Below are 18,364 nucleotides of genomic sequence, written 5' to 3' on the forward strand. Positions count from 1 at the left end.
AGGGGCAAGTTTTTTCACAAAGAGGGTGGCAAGTGTTTGGGATGGGCTGCCAGAGGTAGTGGGGAAGGTGAGCACAGTTTTGTCAATTAAGAAACATTTGGGCAGGTACATTGATGGGTCAGGTATGGAGGGACATGGAGCAAACACAGGCAAATGGGACTAGATTAATTGTGAAAACTGGGCAGCATGGACACGTTGGGCCGAAGGGCCTGTTTCTGCTGTAAACATCTATGACTCTATGGTCCCTGATGTTGTCCTCCAGTGAGGGACTAATTACATGGGGTCAATATTTCCTGAAGGTTAGAAGAGCCATAGAATTATCGAATCGCAGATTCCCTACAGTATGGAAACAGGCCATTTGGCCCAACATATCCACACCCACCCTCCGAAGAGTAACCCATCCAGACCCATTTCCCTTCCATGTTACTCTATTTACTTCTGACTAATGTACCTAACCTAGGTGAAAGTGAGGACTGCAGCTGCTGTAGATTCAAGTCAAGATTAGAGTGGTGCTGGAAAAGCACAGCAGGTCAGGCAGCATCCGAGGAGCAGGAAAATTGACATAGATTTTCCTGCTACTCGGTTGCTGCCTGACTTGCCGTGCTTTTCCAGCACCACTCTAATCTTGACTCGAATGCACCTAACCTACAAATCCCTGGACAGTATAGGCAATTTAGCCTGGCCAATTCACTTAATCTGCACATCTTTGGACTGTGGGAGGAAGCCGGAGCACCCGAAAGAAACCCACACACAGGAAGAATGTGCAAAGGGGATTTCATTCAAATATGTAAGATTGTGCAGGGGCTTGATGAGGTAGATACAGAGTGGTTAATTTCCACCCTTGAAGAAATGAGAACTCAGGATAAGGGGGCAAGGTGGGGCGGCACGGTGGCTCAGTGGTTAGCACTGTTGCCTGACAGCACCAGGGACACAGGTTCAATTCCTGCCTAGGGCAACTGTCTGTATGGAGTTTGTACTTTCTCCCCGTGTCTGTGTGGGTTTCCTCCCACAGTCCAAAGATGTGCAGGTCAGGTGAATTGGCCATGCTAAGTTGCCCATAGTGTTAGGTGCATTAGTCAGAGGGAAATTGGTCTGGGTGGGTTACTCTTTGGAGGGTCGGTGTGGACGTGTTGGGCCAAAGGGCCTGTTTCCACACTGTAGGGAATCTAATCTAATCACTTGGGATTGAGATGAGGTTAAATGTCTTGACACAAGGGGTTTTGGATTTTTAGCTGAAAATGTGTTGCTGGGAAAGCGCAGCAGGTCAGGCAGCATCCAAGGAACAGGAGAATTGACGTTTCGGGCATAAGGAATGAGGAAAGTTTTGGATTTTTAGAATTCCCTACCCTCAGAGAATGAGCTACTGTTGAATATTTACGTTTTGGATAGACAAACTTTTGGTTGTCCATGGAATCGAAGGATATAGGCAGGAAATGGGGAGATGGAGTTGAAACTCAAGGACAGTCATGAATGGTACACCTCCCACACTCACTCCCATGCGCATACCCTCTCACAGGCTTATACTCTGTCACATTCACACAGACACTCTACCAAACATGTATGCACACACACACTCACACTCGCACTCTCCTACACACACTCGCACTCTCTCTCACTCTCTCTCCCTCATATGCACACATACGCATATAAGTCTATGGGCTGAATTTGCATTTGCAGAATTGTATTTGCAAATACATTCTATTTTGCTCAAGAAGCATACAAGGAATTTATAAATTCCTACTTTGAAAATAGAACCAGTCTGAGTCAAGGTTGGAATACAGATAGACTCTAATCTCACACCTTTAATACATTGTCTGAGCCGAGATGGCACCTTTTTTTATAAAACCTTAAATTATCTCGGGAATGTGAGTTAAAAGAAGTTCTGGGATTTACATGTTAATGAACCAAAACCTGCAACCCATTCTAAAAGATGAGACTTAACAGCAATCCACGTTTGTTCAATACATCACATCAGTTGCATGACACTTCGATCTTTTACTATGAAGTCTGCGTCCTGTGATCCTGCCCCACTAGCTACCAGATAAAGGAGCAACACTCTGAAAGCTTGTGCTTCCAAATAAAGCTGTTGGACTATAACCTGGTGTTGTGAGATTTTTTTTAACTTTGTCCACCTCAGTCCAACACCAGCACCTCCACATCATGGCAACCATCAACTGCATTACGAAACAAGCCTGACCTCTTCCAGATCCGCTCGCCCTTCAAAGGAACGCCTGTCGGACCAGGAATGGTGCTTTAAGTGAATGGAAAAGCAAAGCTTTGGAGACCGTCTCGCCAGTCCAGCAGTTAGAGCGAGAGAGAGCGAGAAGGAACAGATATTGGCATGGCACTCCTGAAATAGCTTGGAGTGCCAATATGAAAGCAGAAACGTGCCTTTAAATCACTCATGGTGCCTGCAGGCTTCATCACCCCTCATTTACATTGCAGGATGAGTGCACGCACATTTCAAACTTCTGTTCAAGCATTCCCAAAACGTCTTGAAGGGAAACAATCGAATTGACTGTCTTCATGGCCCAAGTAAAGCATGTTGCAGAGATTCCATTCAAATAAATGGGGAATCCCATATAAAATTATGGATAAAGCAAGGAAACAGCCAGTCAATACTGAGTAGATTGAAAACAGGTCACAGTTGAGTGATGCCTGACACTTGCTCTTTGAAACTGGATGCAGCTCAGGCTCTGGGTGCCACTCCATGGGCAGCACTATTCCCTCTTTGATACAGAAGGCGGTCCCAATCGAGAAGCTTCAGTGCACCATCTTGGCTGACTCTCTTGCGTAATGCTCAGGGACAGCTGTGCCAAATTCAAATTGAGACACTGAGATGGACAGGTGGGACAGAGGGAGAAGAGACATTCCTCCCCGGTACTCTGCACTGATCCTCACCCAATCCCACTGAGTCACAGCATCATTGCTGTTCAGGAGGGAATGCTGTCCATTCATTGACTGCTTTTTGCAATTTTGGAGAAGGTTTGTAGTTCAGGTTGTGGAACGGATTGTAAGTCTGCAGAGCTGGTAGCTTTGTTCTCAATTGTTTCGTCACCATGCTCGGGAACATCATCAGTGAGCCTCTGGTGAAATGCTAGTGTTCTGTCCTGCCTGCTCTTTATCTGTCTTGGTCTGTTGTGGTGGGTGATATCACTTCCAGCTCTTTTTCTGAGAGGTTGGGGTCCCAATATACTCCATATCTGAATATTTTACTGCTGCTCAGCCAGCTCCTGGAGAACATGTGACCCTCTAGTGTTAAATGTTTCTGAAACTTTAGCTTTGAAGCCGAGGCTGAGAAATATGGTCAGGGAAACTGAGGGCAGGACCAGTCGCTGGGTGATGTAATACCAGCTGAGCAACATCAGGGCAAATGATTCCTAACTCCTGAATGGCTTGCATCTATCCTTTAGAGACACCAGTCTGTGTGTCCTCATAGGTGAACAAACATTGGCAAAGATGTATACTGTCACTCTGAATAGCATTACACTTTAATAAATTATAGGTGATATAAAGGATAAAGTAAAGGGAAAGCAATGGCCTAGTGGTATTTTCACTAGACTTTTAATCCAGAGACTCAGCTAATCATAGAATCCCTACAGTATGGAAACAGGGCATTTGGCCCAACAAGTCCATCCAGCCTCATTCTCCTAACCTATTTACCCCTGACTAATGCACTAATACACATCCCTGAACACTATGGGCAATTTAGCATGGCCAATTCACCTGACCTGCACATCTTTGGATGGTGAGAGGAAACCGGAGCTCCCAGAGGAAGCCTACGCAGACGTAGGGAGAATGTGCAAACTCCATGCAGACAGTCACCTCAGACTGAAATCAAACCCAGATCCCTGGTGTTGTGAGGCAGCTGCGCTAACCATTGTGCCACCATGCTGCTCGGGTGAGCTGGGTTCAAATCCTGCCGTAGCAGATGGAGGAATTTGAATTCAATAAAGAATCTGGAATTAAGGGTCCAATTATAAAACCATTGTTGATTGTGGGAAAAACCCATCTGGTTCACTAATGTCACTTATGGAAGGCAATCTGTCATCCTTACCTGATCTGGCCTACATGTGACTCTCCTATGTGGTTGACTCGTCACTGTCCTCTTTGGGCAATAAACGCTCGACTAACCAGAGACACCCACATCCCTTCAATGAATAAACAAGTGGGAATTCTAGTCAGGGCTGGCGAAGTCTTGTTGTGGCAGTGAGTGGTGCCCCTGCTTCTGAACCAGACGCTCCGGGTTCGAGACTCACTCCACATGTGGTTGGCCAAGGCAAGTGTGTTTGTAAAGCAGCCAAGCTGATTGTAACTTGTAAACCTTCCCAAAACACACCAATAGCTAAGAGTCGGAGTGCCATTGCTATCTATGATGCAGGTGCGATGCAGGTAAGAGAGCACATTGCTATATAACCCATAACCTTTCGGAGTTAGGGGAGGTGCAGTGGGCTGGATGCCTGGTGCAGATCCAATTGGTGTCATCAGCAGGGGGTTCAATCCCAGTTGGGGGGTGGATACTGGATCTCCATCATTTCCCTCCCGAGGTGGAGGCTGCAGGCATTATGGGTTGGACTTGTTGCTATGTAGAGAACCCAAGAAGACGGAGTCAAGGTTGGTGGTGGTGGTCCCTTGTCTCCTGATACCCTTCCAACACACACTTGTGTTTACTGCCAACAAGAATCATAGAGTCATGAAGCATGGAAACAGATCCTTTGGCCCATCCTGTCCATGCTGACTAGGTTTCCCAAACTAAACTAGCCCCATTTCTCTTTCCTATTCATGTGCCTGTCCAAATTTCTTTTAAATGGTGTAACTGTACCTGCATCAACCACTTCCTCTCGTTCATTCCACATATGAACCACCCTCTGCAAGAAAATGTTGTCCCTCAGGTCCCTTCTAACTTTTGCCCCCTCATCTTAAAACTATGCACTTCTAGTTTTGACCCCCCTACCCTGGGGAAAAGACCTTTACTATTCACCTTAACTAGAGCACTGAGAGAAAATCTTTCTCCACTCAGGGGTAGACATTGTCATTACGAACTGGGCTATGCAGAAGGTGTCTGCCTCATATTCCGAAGATGCAAGGTGAAAATCCTACTACTGTTTCCAAATGATATTGTGCCTGTTTCAATCACTTTCTGCAATCACATTTCCCATTTACCAAATGTGGTTTTCCTGGCTGCCAGAGAAGTGGGTCTGGTGCCCACTGCCTGTGCCTCAATTTAGTGCCATCCATGGTAAGATGTGCAATCAGGTAGCTCCTACTTTGGTAATGCCACGGCAGCACACAGGAGGGCCCTGCATGTTGGCTTGCCTATGACTTTGTGTCCCATTGTGGCACTAATTCATGATGTCACAGCACAGGGCACAGTGAATGGGGATATTTTCAAACTCTGCTCCTTTCACCACTGGCTCACAGCGGCAGGGTGGCACAGAAGTAAAACCCAGGGCAAGAGGGCACAATGCCCTTTCATCCTTTCGACTCAGCCTTGAGCTCAGTCCAGACTGAAAGAGGTTTCCTATGAAAATCGAGGAATACAGGATCAATGCAGAAATCTGGTCACAACATAGTTCAAAGCAACACCTTGTTGAAGACTATCATATTCAGGGACAAGACTACAAGACAAATGGCAAGATTTTGTCGGCAGCTTTTAGAGATTGGTGTGGTTGGGGTGAATAAAAAGCATTTTGTATCTGGCTGTACTTAACCTGGCCAATGCTAGGAGGCCAGAGTGAATATAATCTCTACTCTTCGATGCAAACATTGTCATGTTGTTTGGCAGAAAGATCCTGCAAAATGTACAACTTAGAAGGTTGTGGAGATGAAGCAAAACCTGACAGGATCCAATCTGGACCTCCTAATGGGTTGAATCCACAGGAACAGAGCACTTTACGGATGCATCCATGGAGATACAAACCCAAGGAATAATCCCTGGGAAAGGAATAGTAATGCTGCTAGGACTTGGGCTTTAGTGAAAGGAGATAGACACACCACTAACATAGTATGCATCCTGAAGAAGATCATTAGCAAATCAATATTGGATTCCAGATCCCCGTGTTGCTAGAAATAGTCCTCAGGCCGTTCCAATTAGTGAGGTCTGGGGGAAGACAAATAGGACAAGGGACAAGGAATTGGGTGGGAGTTGGGAAATCAAGAGGAAGTATCCAGCACTATAATAGGGTTTAGCATGGTATTGAAAAGGACACTGCTGAGACCAGAGGTGGTTAGTTGGAAAGAGTGAACTATATTATATCTTTCTAAATCATGTCACAATTCATTAAGTAGGTTTGAATGTTAGATAATTTATGCATGCCATAATTCCAGACTCAGCAAGTGACTGCATCATCTCTTTAATGATGTTGGCTGAAGGATTAATGGACAAAATGGTCAAATCGCCTTGGTCTTCAAGTCATGCTCTGAAATTTTTTGCTCCATTTCAGAGAGATAAAGAGGCCTTCGTTTAACATCCCAGCTATAGAATGGCACCTTTGATTGGGCAGCACTCCCTCAATATATCACCAAAGGCTGGAGAGATTGTGTATTCAGGTCAGGGAGTTAACCCCCATGACCTTGTGGTTCAGAGACTGAGGTTGTTCACTGAGTTACCTCCGACACCTCAACACACAAAACAGCTTTGATTCCAGAGGCAATACTGCCAAATGTCTTTCAGGCACTGCCCACTAAACCACAGAACCCAACGTTTGTAAGTTAATTCCCAGATCGTCCTGAGTTAATGATCTTACCTTGAAAAGCAGATGAGAAATTGGCTCCTGGAGGGAAGAGGCTCCATACTTGACTACTACCTGCTGGAAATAAGTGCCAGGACTTTAGTCTAAGATTGGATAGGTCCTGACCAGCGTACTTTGACATCACTGATAAGAATATCTGCTCATTGAGTGACAGGCTTTGTGACCAGTGCTGCTGTTAATACATTTGCCTTTTTTCTTTCATGGAATTTGATTACTTACAGTGTGGAAACAGGCCCTTCGGCCCAACAAGTCCACACCGAACCGCCGAAGAGTAACCCATCCAGACCCATTCCCCTATATTAACCCCTCATCTAACACTACGAGCAATTTAGCATGGCCAATTCACCTAACCTGCACATTTTTGGACTGTGGGAGGAAAGCGGAGCACCCGGAGGAAACTCACGCAGACACGGGGAGAATGTGCAAACTCCACACAGAGAGTCGCCTGAGGCGGGAATTGAACTCGGGTCTCTGGCGCTGTGAGGCAGCATTGCGAACCACTGCCAAGATTTGTTCCCATCCCTAATTGACCTTGAACTGGAAGCTTGGCTAGGCCATTTTAGAGGGAGTGGAAGAAAGTGAGGACTGCAGATGCTGGAGACCAGAGTTGAAAAATGTGGTGCTGGAAAAACACAGCAAGCCAGGCAGCATCCGAGGAGCAGGAGAATCGACGTTTCGGGCATTCCTGAAAAAGGGCTTATGCCCGAAACATCGATTCTCCTGCTCCTCGGATGCTGCCTGGCCTGCTGTGTTAGACCATTTTAGAGGCCAGTTAAGAGCCAATCACATGTGGTTGGCCTGAAGTCATATATAGTCCAGATGGGGTGAAGACTGCAGATTCTTTTTCTTAAAGACCCAGCTGGATTTGCATAACAATCACTGATCGTTACCATGGTCACCATCACCAAGACTAACTTTATATTCCAGATTCGTTAACTGAATTCAAATTCCATTATTTACCATGGTGGGATTTGAACTTGTGTCCCCATCATCTTTACCTGGACCTCTAGTTCAGTGACATTACCGCCATGCCACTATCTTCATCATTCAATATCCAGCGCTATCAATTTCCAAACTAGGAATTATAGAGTCTCTTCCAGAATACTGTACACCAAAAAGGCCCATGGATACTCACCGATGACTAAAGGCAAGATAATCATCAAAATGCCCTGAGAAATAAATAGTCCACAACAGTGAAGACGAGAACATTGAAATCATCAAGGATAATCAATGTACAAAGAAACTCCCTCACGCAATATTACATAAATATATCTCAAGGCAAAAGTACACAAAACCTGGTCCAAAGGGAAAATGCACATCTGATTACTCATCCACTGGATTCCAAGCAGGTTAAATATTGCTGCACTGAAGGTGGGCAATAATGGAGCCAAGGAACCAATTTTGATTCAAATTGGTGTTTTCATGAGCTTCCAGGGCCAACAGTAGATTGGTGACTTGGTCCAAAGTCAATAATAGTTCAACCTCTAAACCAAACGGCTCTTTGGCACACAGTCCAAGCTACTCATCGGGCCCATAGTAACATATACTCTCTAATTATTTCCTTTTCCCTGCAAGTTGAGTAAGCATTTACAGGAACATTCTTATCGATTGAGAAAATAAACAACAACTGTTAGTGTTCTCGCCTCATTCAAGTGCTTGGCTCTGCTGTGGATGACCAGGGCATGTGTAAGAAATATTTTAGAGGCAGACAGTATGAAGTCCAAATTAGTTGGATGGTTAATTCTGGAACTGAAATTGATGCAGACCACCTCAGTGCCAGTCTTGGTTCTATAACCCAACCAAACACTACCCACCCACCAAGCAGTACATTATGTTGTTTTCTGTCTGGGCCAAGAGGAACCATTTGAAACATCTACTTTGTTATTCTTCCTCAAATCTTCTTAGGTCATTTACTTTCCTTGTCAACAGGAGATCTACTCTTGGCTCCCTGCCGTTGGCATCCCATAATGAGCCATTGGAAAGTCCAGTTTTCCTTCTTTCCCTGAGGAGACATTGACCTTGCCCGGTGTTGTCCACACCTCGCGTTTCACTGTGTAAAGACTCAAGGATATGAGAGCATGCCCTGAGTCTCACTTGATCCCACCTGCCTTGGGTTACAACCTTGGGTTCTGATCTCCCACAGAGTATATCACTTAGCAACCAGATTAGCAGCGAGATACCAATAGTGGAATGACTTTCTGGCATGCACTATCTCGTTGGTGAGGCTGTGGAGGATAATTAGTATTGGCTGAATTACCCTCCAGGTTTGGTCACTTCTCCAAGAGACAATTTTAATAAAGTTGAGCCTATCATCTGATCAGGGTGGAATCAATCTCAGACACCATTTGGAAACTCCCATATACTCACTTAAAAATTATTTTAATCCTCAAATGGCAATTGAGTTTAATTATTCGTGTTTGGAAGCACCTACGAGCAATTGAAATGCTGTATCAAAGACAGCTGCTTCTGTCTTGGTTAATGTGCATCTACGGTGGGATTGATGTTGGTGTGGAGGCTTTATGTTGAAAGCATGAAAACAGATGTTGGTTTAAGGGTCTAAAGGTCAAGAGGGGTCCTGTGATCTCTTATTAGAGGAAATGATTTTGGGTTTAAGGAACACATTTGTTCACCTCTAAAGTCTGTAAGAAGATACGACAAGTTGGAAATCCCTGCTCAGAGTGGAGCTAAGGTTAAAGACTCAATTCAAAGCCATATTCATAAAGGATGGTTTCGGATGTTTGCATTATACATGGTTCATATAAAGGTATATAAATATGTGGATGATTTATATAAGCTGTGTGTATGGGGTTTCTGTACACAGTGTAGTTGCAACATTAGTTGATTATTCTGTTTCATATCTAATTGCATATCAAGATATCAATAGTTCTGTTCTGTGTAGTGTTAACACCATCTGGATAATGGAGCACAGTGAGAGACTCCATTAAATCCAATAAGCAGATTATTGTAAGGTTACTTATTGTCAGCCCCTCAGGTTAGTGTGCTTTTGTAAGAACAGATAGAGAAAAGGTACAGTTCTCAGATCAGGCGGCACAAGGGAATAACTGTTAACTCTCAAGGCAGAAGGTTGCTTTGAAAAATAACAATCATTGGCAGGACATGAAACATAGGAAATCATAGAGTTGGCCAATTGCACAGCACAAAAACAGACCCTTTAATCCAACTCATCCATGCCGACCAGATATTCTAAATTAACCTAGTCCCATTTGTCAGCATTTGGCCCATGTCCCTCGAAACTCTTACTACTCATGTCCCCGCCCAGATGCCTTTTAAATGTTGTATTTGTATCAGCTTCAGAATAATGGAAGAAAATAGCAATTCTATAAGCATATGAATCCTTGAGGGGACCCAGAGGTTTTTCAGAGCCAAAGCCACCCAGAGATTTGGGTGTAACAAGGTAACAACAACAGGGCAAATGCCACGTGCCTTTCCAATTGACTGTTGTGAACTAATATTTACAGCTACACAACGATAACTTGAACCACTGTCAATTTACTCAACTGTGATTGATTCCCAGGATAACACTGTCCACACAAGGTCTCAGACTTTGCTGTGAATTATGATGTCTGGCTATCACCTCGCTCAGCTGATAAGGATCGGAACTTTGGCAAGGATATTGAGATTATGATTGGTCTCTGTGGTGTATTCAGACACAAAAAAGCTGCAGATGCTGGAATCCAAGGTAGGCAAGCAGGAGGCTGGAAGAATGTCAGGCAGCATCAGAAGGTGGAGAAGTCACCATTTTGTGTGTAACTCTTCTTCAGGACTTGGGGTGGGGGTGAGGGGAGCTGCAGTTAAAGGGGAGAGGGGCAGGGTGGTGAAGCAGAGATAGGTGAACACAGGTAGACGGTACAACCTGGATGGTTGTTGGGAGGGATGAATCTGGTTGGTAGCTGGAAGGAAGGGTCGGTCAGAGGAGTGAAAGGGAGGGGGAGGGCCTGGGAAGGGTATCAGAGGATGGGGAGGAAGATTACTTGAAATTGGAGAACTCAACATTGAGTCCTCCAGGCTGTAGGCTGCCCAGGAGGAAGATGAGGTGTTGTTCCTCAACAGGGAGTCCAAACGTATCTTCCCTACATGGGGGAGACCAGACGTATACTAAGGGAACGTTTCACTGAACATCTCAGCCAGGCTCACAGCGGCCGACTGGACTTCCCAATCACTGCCCATTTCAATTCCCCTTCCCACTCCCTTTCCAACATGACCATCCTTGGCCTCCTCCATTGCCACAATGAGCCAAACCGCAAATTGGAGGAACAACACCTCATCTTCCGCTTGAGTGGCCTACAGCCCGGAGGACTCAGCATTGAGTTCTCCAATTTCAAATAACCTGCGTTACCATCTCTCCCTTCCCAGCAACTCCCTTCCATTCCTCTCATCGACCCTTCCTTCCAGCTACCAACCGGATTCATCCCTCCCATTAACCAGCAGGTCGTACCCTCTACCTGTGTTCAGCTATCCTTACTTCACCATCCGTCCCCTCCACCTTTATCTGCAGCTTCCCTTACACTCACCCCCAGACTCTGTGGTGTATTTGGCTATTACCTGGGAGCCTGGGAATTCAAAACTACTCAGCAATTAAGCTTTAGTACAGAATTTCTGTCATGTCGTGGTTACCATGTTGACCAGAAGCTCCAAGTTCAACTTCCACCTGCCTCCAAATAGCGTGTATCCAAATAGGTTGATTTTAAAAAAACCCTAGTTTTCAAATGAAAACAGAAAATGCTGAAAAGTCTCAGCAGGTCTGGCAGCTTCAATGAAGACTGATGCTCGAGGTCAATGACCTTTTTTCGGAACTGTTCTGATAGAACATCGACATTCTGAGGTTTTCATGCTGCCTGCCCAGTTTGAGGGAATGTCCTGACTTAGTGCTGACAGCACCCTCTAAAAACCTCCAACACATGGTGGGAGTCACCAATCCCGGTTTTTAAATAGACACTGGGCAAAGTTGCAGAATTGGCATATTCTTTGCAGTCCCTCCCGCCAGAGATTCCCAGAAATCAGGTCACTGCCAGGATCCAGGACTCCGCAAGACTTTATTTAAGTTCAAACATCTTTGTCACTTTGGCAATACCCATAACTGTCCTTTAAGAATGCTTTTGATTTTCCTTTGTGGCATCCACATTAGAAAGTAACAGTGAATAGAAAGCTATAATCTTGAATGTTCAGAGGACATCCCTAAACCACTTTGGGTTGCACTCCTGTGGTTGATGATGTAAACTAAGTCTCCACTCTTCAATTACAGTCTCATCTCTCCCGCGCAGCCACCAATAATGTATCAGAGAGTAAATATTTTGGTAAGACAGCCAAGGGAGTATTTCTTACTTACCTGCTCTTTCTGCTTGAGTGGGTCTGAATGATGAACTGCACTGGTAGAGTTGGAAGACATGATTCTTAGCAGTAGATGTGGTGTTTTTGTATCATTTGGTGTATTAGAGCGGTCAAGCTAATGTCTTCCAGGAGTAACTGTCACCACCATATGATCTCTCCTGTATGGTAAGCACTCTATCTCATCTTGGCTGCTATTGGCTGCTAATAGGAATCAGTCATGGTACAGCTGGTAAATCTTACTACTGAGTCAGATTTTTATGAGTTCAAGACACACTGAAGAAACTTAAAATGGAATTCAGCTAGACAATCCATTGGAGCAGTACTGAAGGAATGCTGCACTGTCAATGGGAGCAGTGCTGAAGGAATGCTGCACTGTCAGTGGGAGAAGTGCTGAAGTAATGCTGCACTGTCAGTGGGAGCAGTGCTGAAGGAATGCTGCACTGTCAGTGGAAGCAGTGCTGAAGGAATGCACTGTCAGTGAGCATTCTGGCCAATATTTATCCCTCAGCCAACATTGTTAAAACAAATTTGGATAATTAACACGCTGTTATTTGTGTGAGAGCTTGCTGAACACAGCTTAGTTGCAGCATTTTTGACATTGCACACATTTGAAGAGTAATCACTGTTGTGAAGTGGTCTTATATTAGGTTAGATTGCTTACAGTGTGGAAACAGGCCCTTCGGCCCAACAAGTCCACACCGACCCGCCCAGACCCGTCCCCCTACATTTACCCCTTCACCTAACACTATGGGCAATTTAGCATGGCCAATTCACTAAGTTGCACATCTTTGGATTGTGAGAGGAAACCGGAGCACCCAGAGGAAACCCACGCAGACACGGGGAGAATGCGCAAACTCCACACAGAGAGTCACCTGAGGCGGGAATTGAACACGGGTCTCTGGCGCTGAGAGGCAGCAGTGCTAACCACTGTGCCACCGTGCCGCCCCTATTCTTCCTTTCTCAGGTACTGCCCCTTATTCAGAGAGCAAATGGCCATGACACTGTCTGGGCTTTCACTGCTGATCTCATTCCCGGGTGTATTCACACCAGCTCTGAGCCCCTTTCCTGGGGATGCTGTGAGAACTGGAGAATTCATATACATCCTGATCCTTCTCCCTCACCAAGGAGGAAGAAACAGGGGAATGGGAGGGAAGGGTGAGCAGAGTGGAAGGATGAAATCAGGAAGAGAAACAGTTCTTGGAGGTTTGAGAGTTGTGCTCAGGACCTTCTCTGAGGCGAAGTGCCAGTGAGGGGAATTGACAGAGTGGGGACCACACTGGGAAACTGGCCTTTAAATAATAGTGATAGCAGCAATGTAAAGAAATATAGGGAAGGTATAGACCATTGAGCCCATGGAGTGTGCTCCACCATTTCCACATCATTGACCCCAGGATCTCTTCCATGTGCTAGCTCCACGCCATGAATGTCATTAATCTCCAGAAACCTACCCTCTGTCTCAACAATTGAAACTCGACAGATCTGGTGGGGGCGAGGACAGGAAATTTCAAAGATTCAACGGCCACCCCATAGAGTTCCTCCTCATCTCGCTAATTCCCCACAATGGAATGAGGTTGCGGTGACTGATGAGGACTTGGTCATAGACAGGGGCCGAAGGTAAGTGACAAACTCAGGGCCAAACACACTGCCCTCTCAGACTGAGCCAAGGGCACGCTTGAATTCCGCTGCACACATCGCAGAAGCCTGTGTCGTTTGTTGCTGCGGGTTCGGTTCCCCAGTTGCTCCTCACAGAGACAGAAAGAAAATATATAAAGCAGCCGACGGTAGGTGGAGCTCTGTCTTAGAGCAAACCCCCTTTCACACATTCAGTCAGCAACAGCCAGACAGGGGCTGGGACCTTCCTCCCCCCAGGGCAGGCACTGTCAGCACTAAGTGAAGAGCTATAAAGGGGGGAGCCCTTCAGACTCGGAACACTCCCCACACCGGCTTTCAGCTGGGCAACTTTCTCACCCCATCCTCTGTCAGGTATTTAAAGGCAAGGTCCCAGGCAGGTGAGTTTCTCTGGCAACCTTCAGAAACGCTTTTGATGAATTTGATCAGTCATTTCTTTTCTCTCTCCCTCACTACAGCCGGCGCCTAAAAGTTATTCTCGATGTTTGGAGTTAAATTCGTTTGAATGAAATGTTGATTTGTGAACGCTCTAGGGTTCGTGATTTTTTTTTTAAAAAATGAAATTTTACCCAGAAAATCTGTGGCAGGTGACATTGTTCATTTATCTGGTATTTCATGATGACAACCTGCAAAAAAATGATATTCACAGAAACCGTTCTTCAATTCCGAGGATCAGGGGGACAGGTACAAATATCATTTGAACCAAAATTAAAGCATTTATGAAAGGCATCCGAATAGGTGATTTCATTATTTAATTGTGTGTAACTGCCGATTTTAACCCTAAAGAGCAGTAAAGGCATCTTGCACAGACTTAAATATTCGAAATATATTCTTACATCTTCATATTCTGCTCCAACTCCGCTCAGCCGGAGCTCGGTTATTGTTAAACTGAACCAGCTCTTCGGTCCACGGCGTTTCTTTTGACAGGTTGATCAGTACAGATTAAAGAGGGACAGTCAAGTGCAAACTGGAGAATTCTAATATTGGATGAGGGATCTTGTGGAGCACAGTCTACTGGGAATACACAGAGCACTGGAAATGGGAACAGATGTCAGTGCAGTGAGAGCGACTGGGGGACACTGTCTGTCTCTTCAATGAGATTAAGAATTGAGGAAGGAACCGAATACGATCATGTGGAGTTAAATCGGAAAGTGAAATAAAGAGAGAAAGAAATACAGATTTAGTGAGTTCAAAAGAACAGAATTTGGAAATTAGAAGAGCATGTGCCTTTTCCCTTTCCAAATTTCTGAAGTGTTCACTGTGTGGGATGAGACTGAACAATTAAAACATAATAATTTAAATCAATCTGTTCAGACATCCATTTGAGGCGAAAAAAACCCAGAAATCGCTGGAAAAACTCAGCAGGTCTGGCAGCATCTGTGCAGAGAAATCTGAGGTCCAGTGACACCTCCTCAGAACAGATTCTGAGGTTCATCAGTTCTGAGGAAGGGTCACTCAACCCGAAATGTTATCTCTGATTTCTCTCCACAGATGCTGCCAGATCTGCCGAGCTTTTCCAGCGATTTCTGTTTTATTTTGCCTCTGATTTACAATTCGCAGTTCTCTGAACGTGGAACTTCCGGCTGAATTGTTTAAGATGTTCCCTTTCTGGGTCAGTGAGTGTTGCATCAACAGTTATCATGTTGTTTAAAGGATAATTAAGAGCCTTAATTTTCAGTGGTAAGTTTAATGAGTAGTTAATGTGCAAATCCAGCAGGTTCTTGAAAATAATAGATGAGTTTGTGGGGGTGGTGGGGAGGCTAGAATGCAGGATGGTATTTGGATGAAGCAGTTTGTGGTGCAAGTCACTCAGAAAAACAGGGAGATCTACAATTTCTGGGGTATCCATGAAAACCTGCTGAGCGATTTGTATGACACATCCAGCATTCACGTACCACTGTACCTCCCACAAACTTTTTGGACTAAGAGAAAAGGCGATGAGACCACAGGAAGATCTCGGAACAGAGTTTCTGCTTTGACTGTTATTCAGCACTGTGTGTTTAGCACTGGTGGAGTGTTCAGGCCAATACTTGGGGAAGATCACATATACAGGAGTGGGATGATTGTAAGGCGACCTGAGAGAACCCACTGCCTCAGGTTAAGTGCGAAGAGATGATCTTAGACCTAGTGGAAACATGGAGTCAGTACATAGTAAATTGTCTCATTTGATCAGCTTGATTAGTTTTGTTGTTCTTATTTCAGATTTGGTAGTTTTAAACATTTGGCCTCAGCAGCCGGTAGATCATGAGGAAGTGTCCTGTTGTTTATTCTATCTGCCCTTTGCCCCAGATTTCTCCGTCAACCTTCTCCCTCAGGCCACCTCGGAGAATTCTCGTTGCCGGTTGATTTCCTTCCTGCTCTCCTCCTAACTCCCTGTCTGCTAATGTTAGTTTAAAAATGTGTTGCTGGAAAAGCGCAGCAGGTCAGGCAGCATCAAAAGAGCAAGAGAATCGACATTTCGGGCATAAGCCCTTCTTCAGGAATGAGGAGGGTGTGCGAAGCAGGCTAAGATTAAAGGTAGGGAGGAGGGACTTGGGGAATACGATAGGTGGAAGGAGGTTAAGGTGAGGGTGATAGGCCGAAGATGCTCTCTGCTCAGGCAGTTTTAAGACAACTGCGATTACTTCCCCCACATCACAGTAAATAAACCTCCCGGACATTGCTGTCCTGATTATCCAGCTCACTGCCTCACCAGTCAATCGAGAGGGTTTACCTAACAAAGAGACAGAAACCCTTCATTGTCAGCTCCAGATTGAATTATTTCAGCTGTACCCCAAACCATGCTGTGACTAGGTGTTCTTAACATTTACTCTGTCCCTTGTTGTTTCAAACTTAATTTTAAAAAAAAAATCACTCGTGGGTTAAGGGTATTGCTGGCTAGACCAACATTCATTGGCCAGAGGATAGTTAAGAGTCAACCACATTGCTCTGGGTCTGGAGTCACAAGGAGACCAGACCAGGTAAGGATGGCAGTTTCCTTCCCGAAAGGAACCAGATGGGATTTTTCTGACAATTGAATTATGGTCGTCATTAGACTCATAATTTCAGATTTTCTTTTGAATTGAGTTCAAATTTCACAATCTGCCGTGGCGGGGTTTGAACCCAGTCTATGGAACATGATCTGGGTCTCTGGATTAATAGTCCAGCAATAATACCAGCAGCTCATCACCTCCCCCAGTGATGTAATTAGAGTCCTTTTGTCCTAAATCCCCTTGTGGGCACATGCTTCCCAATTTCTTGATCCTCTTTCAACTTTCCAACTCTCCTCATGTTTTTGGTCTGTGTTGGATCTTCCTCAGCAATGCAGCCTCCTCTACCCCAGCACTGGCAGCAGGACCTCCAGCCTTCTTTATCTCATGATCACAGATTGTACATCCCATGATAGCTCCACATCCTTCTGCCCGCTCCTTATCTCCTTGATTAAACTTCTCGTCAGCCTTCCCAATATTTTGTCCTTCACTTCACCAGTGTTTGTCCTTCACCATTCAATGCTGTTCTTCAGGTTGTGAATCATAGAACATAGAACTGTACAGAACATTACAGGCCCTTCGGCCCTCGATGTTGTGCTGACTTTTTATCTTATTCTAAGATCAAAGCAACCTACATTTTACTATCATCCATGTGCATATCCTAGAATCGCTTAAATGTTCTTAATCTATCTGAGTCTACTACCACCGCTGGCAGTGCATTTCACACACCCAGCACTCTCTGTGTAAAGAACCTGCCTCTGACATCTCCCCTAAACCTTCCTCCAATCACCTGAAAATTATGCCCCCTTGTGATAGCCATTTCCACCATGGGAAAAAGTCTCTGGCTATCCACTCTATCCATGCCTCTCAAAATCTTGTACACCTCTATCAAGTCACCTCTCATCCTTCTTCACTCCACTGACGAAAGCCCTAGCTCCCTCAACCTCTCTTCATAAGACATGCCCTCTACTCCAGGCAGCATCCTGGTAAATCTCCTTTGCATCCTCTCGAAAGCTTCCATATCCTTCCTATATTGAAGTGACCAGAACTGAACATAATATTCCAAGTGTGGTCCATCCAGGGGTCTATAGAGCTGCACCATTACCTTGCGGTTCTTAAACTCAACCCCTTGCTAATGAAAGCCAACGCACCATACACCTTCTTAACAACCCTATCAGTTTGGAATCCTATCAGCTCGGGTGGCAACTTTGAACGATCTATGGATAATGTCCCCAAGATCCCTCTGTTCCTCCACACTGCCAAGAATCCTGCCGTTAACCCTGTATTCTGTATGCAAATTTGACCTTCCAAAATGAATGACTTCACACTTTTTCAAGTTGAACTCCATCTGCCACTTCTCAGCCCAGCTCTGCATCCTGTCAATGTCCCCATTGCAACCCACAACAGCCGTCCACGCTATCCATAACTCAACCAATCTTCGCATCATCGTCAAACTTACTAACCCACTCTACCACTTCCCCATCCAAGGCATTTATAAAAATCACTAAGAGCAGAGCTCCCAGAACAGATGCCTGCAGAAGACTATGGATCACTGAACTCCAGACTGAATATTTTCCATCTACTACCAGCCTCTGTCTTCTATGGGCTAGCCGATTCTGTATCCAGACAGCCAAATGGCCCTGTATCCCATGCCTCCTTACTTTC

The 18,364-nt window shown here is 45.1% G+C and overlaps 1 protein-coding gene across 5 annotated transcripts in view; it reads left to right on the top strand.

The window, feature by feature from the left end:
* Positions 1–18,364, top strand: part of alpl (alkaline phosphatase, biomineralization associated) — a 148,241-nt gene that overhangs the window by 21,024 nt on the left and 108,853 nt on the right. For 2 of the 5 annotated variants that reach the window (XM_043675572.1, XM_043675571.1), the window contains exon 1: positions 13,968–14,110. The exons of 2 other annotated variants lie outside the window; for them this stretch is intronic. The gene's annotated coding sequence lies outside the window, so the exon portion shown is untranslated. Of the gene's footprint in view, positions 1–13,967; positions 14,111–18,364 lie in introns of those variants that run through there. One more of the 5 variants, XM_043675576.1, reaches the window with a different exon arrangement.

This window comes from Chiloscyllium plagiosum, chromosome 34 (assembly GCF_004010195.1).
Source record: "Chiloscyllium plagiosum isolate BGI_BamShark_2017 chromosome 34, ASM401019v2, whole genome shotgun sequence".
NCBI lineage: Eukaryota > Metazoa > Chordata > Chondrichthyes > Orectolobiformes > Hemiscylliidae > Chiloscyllium > Chiloscyllium plagiosum.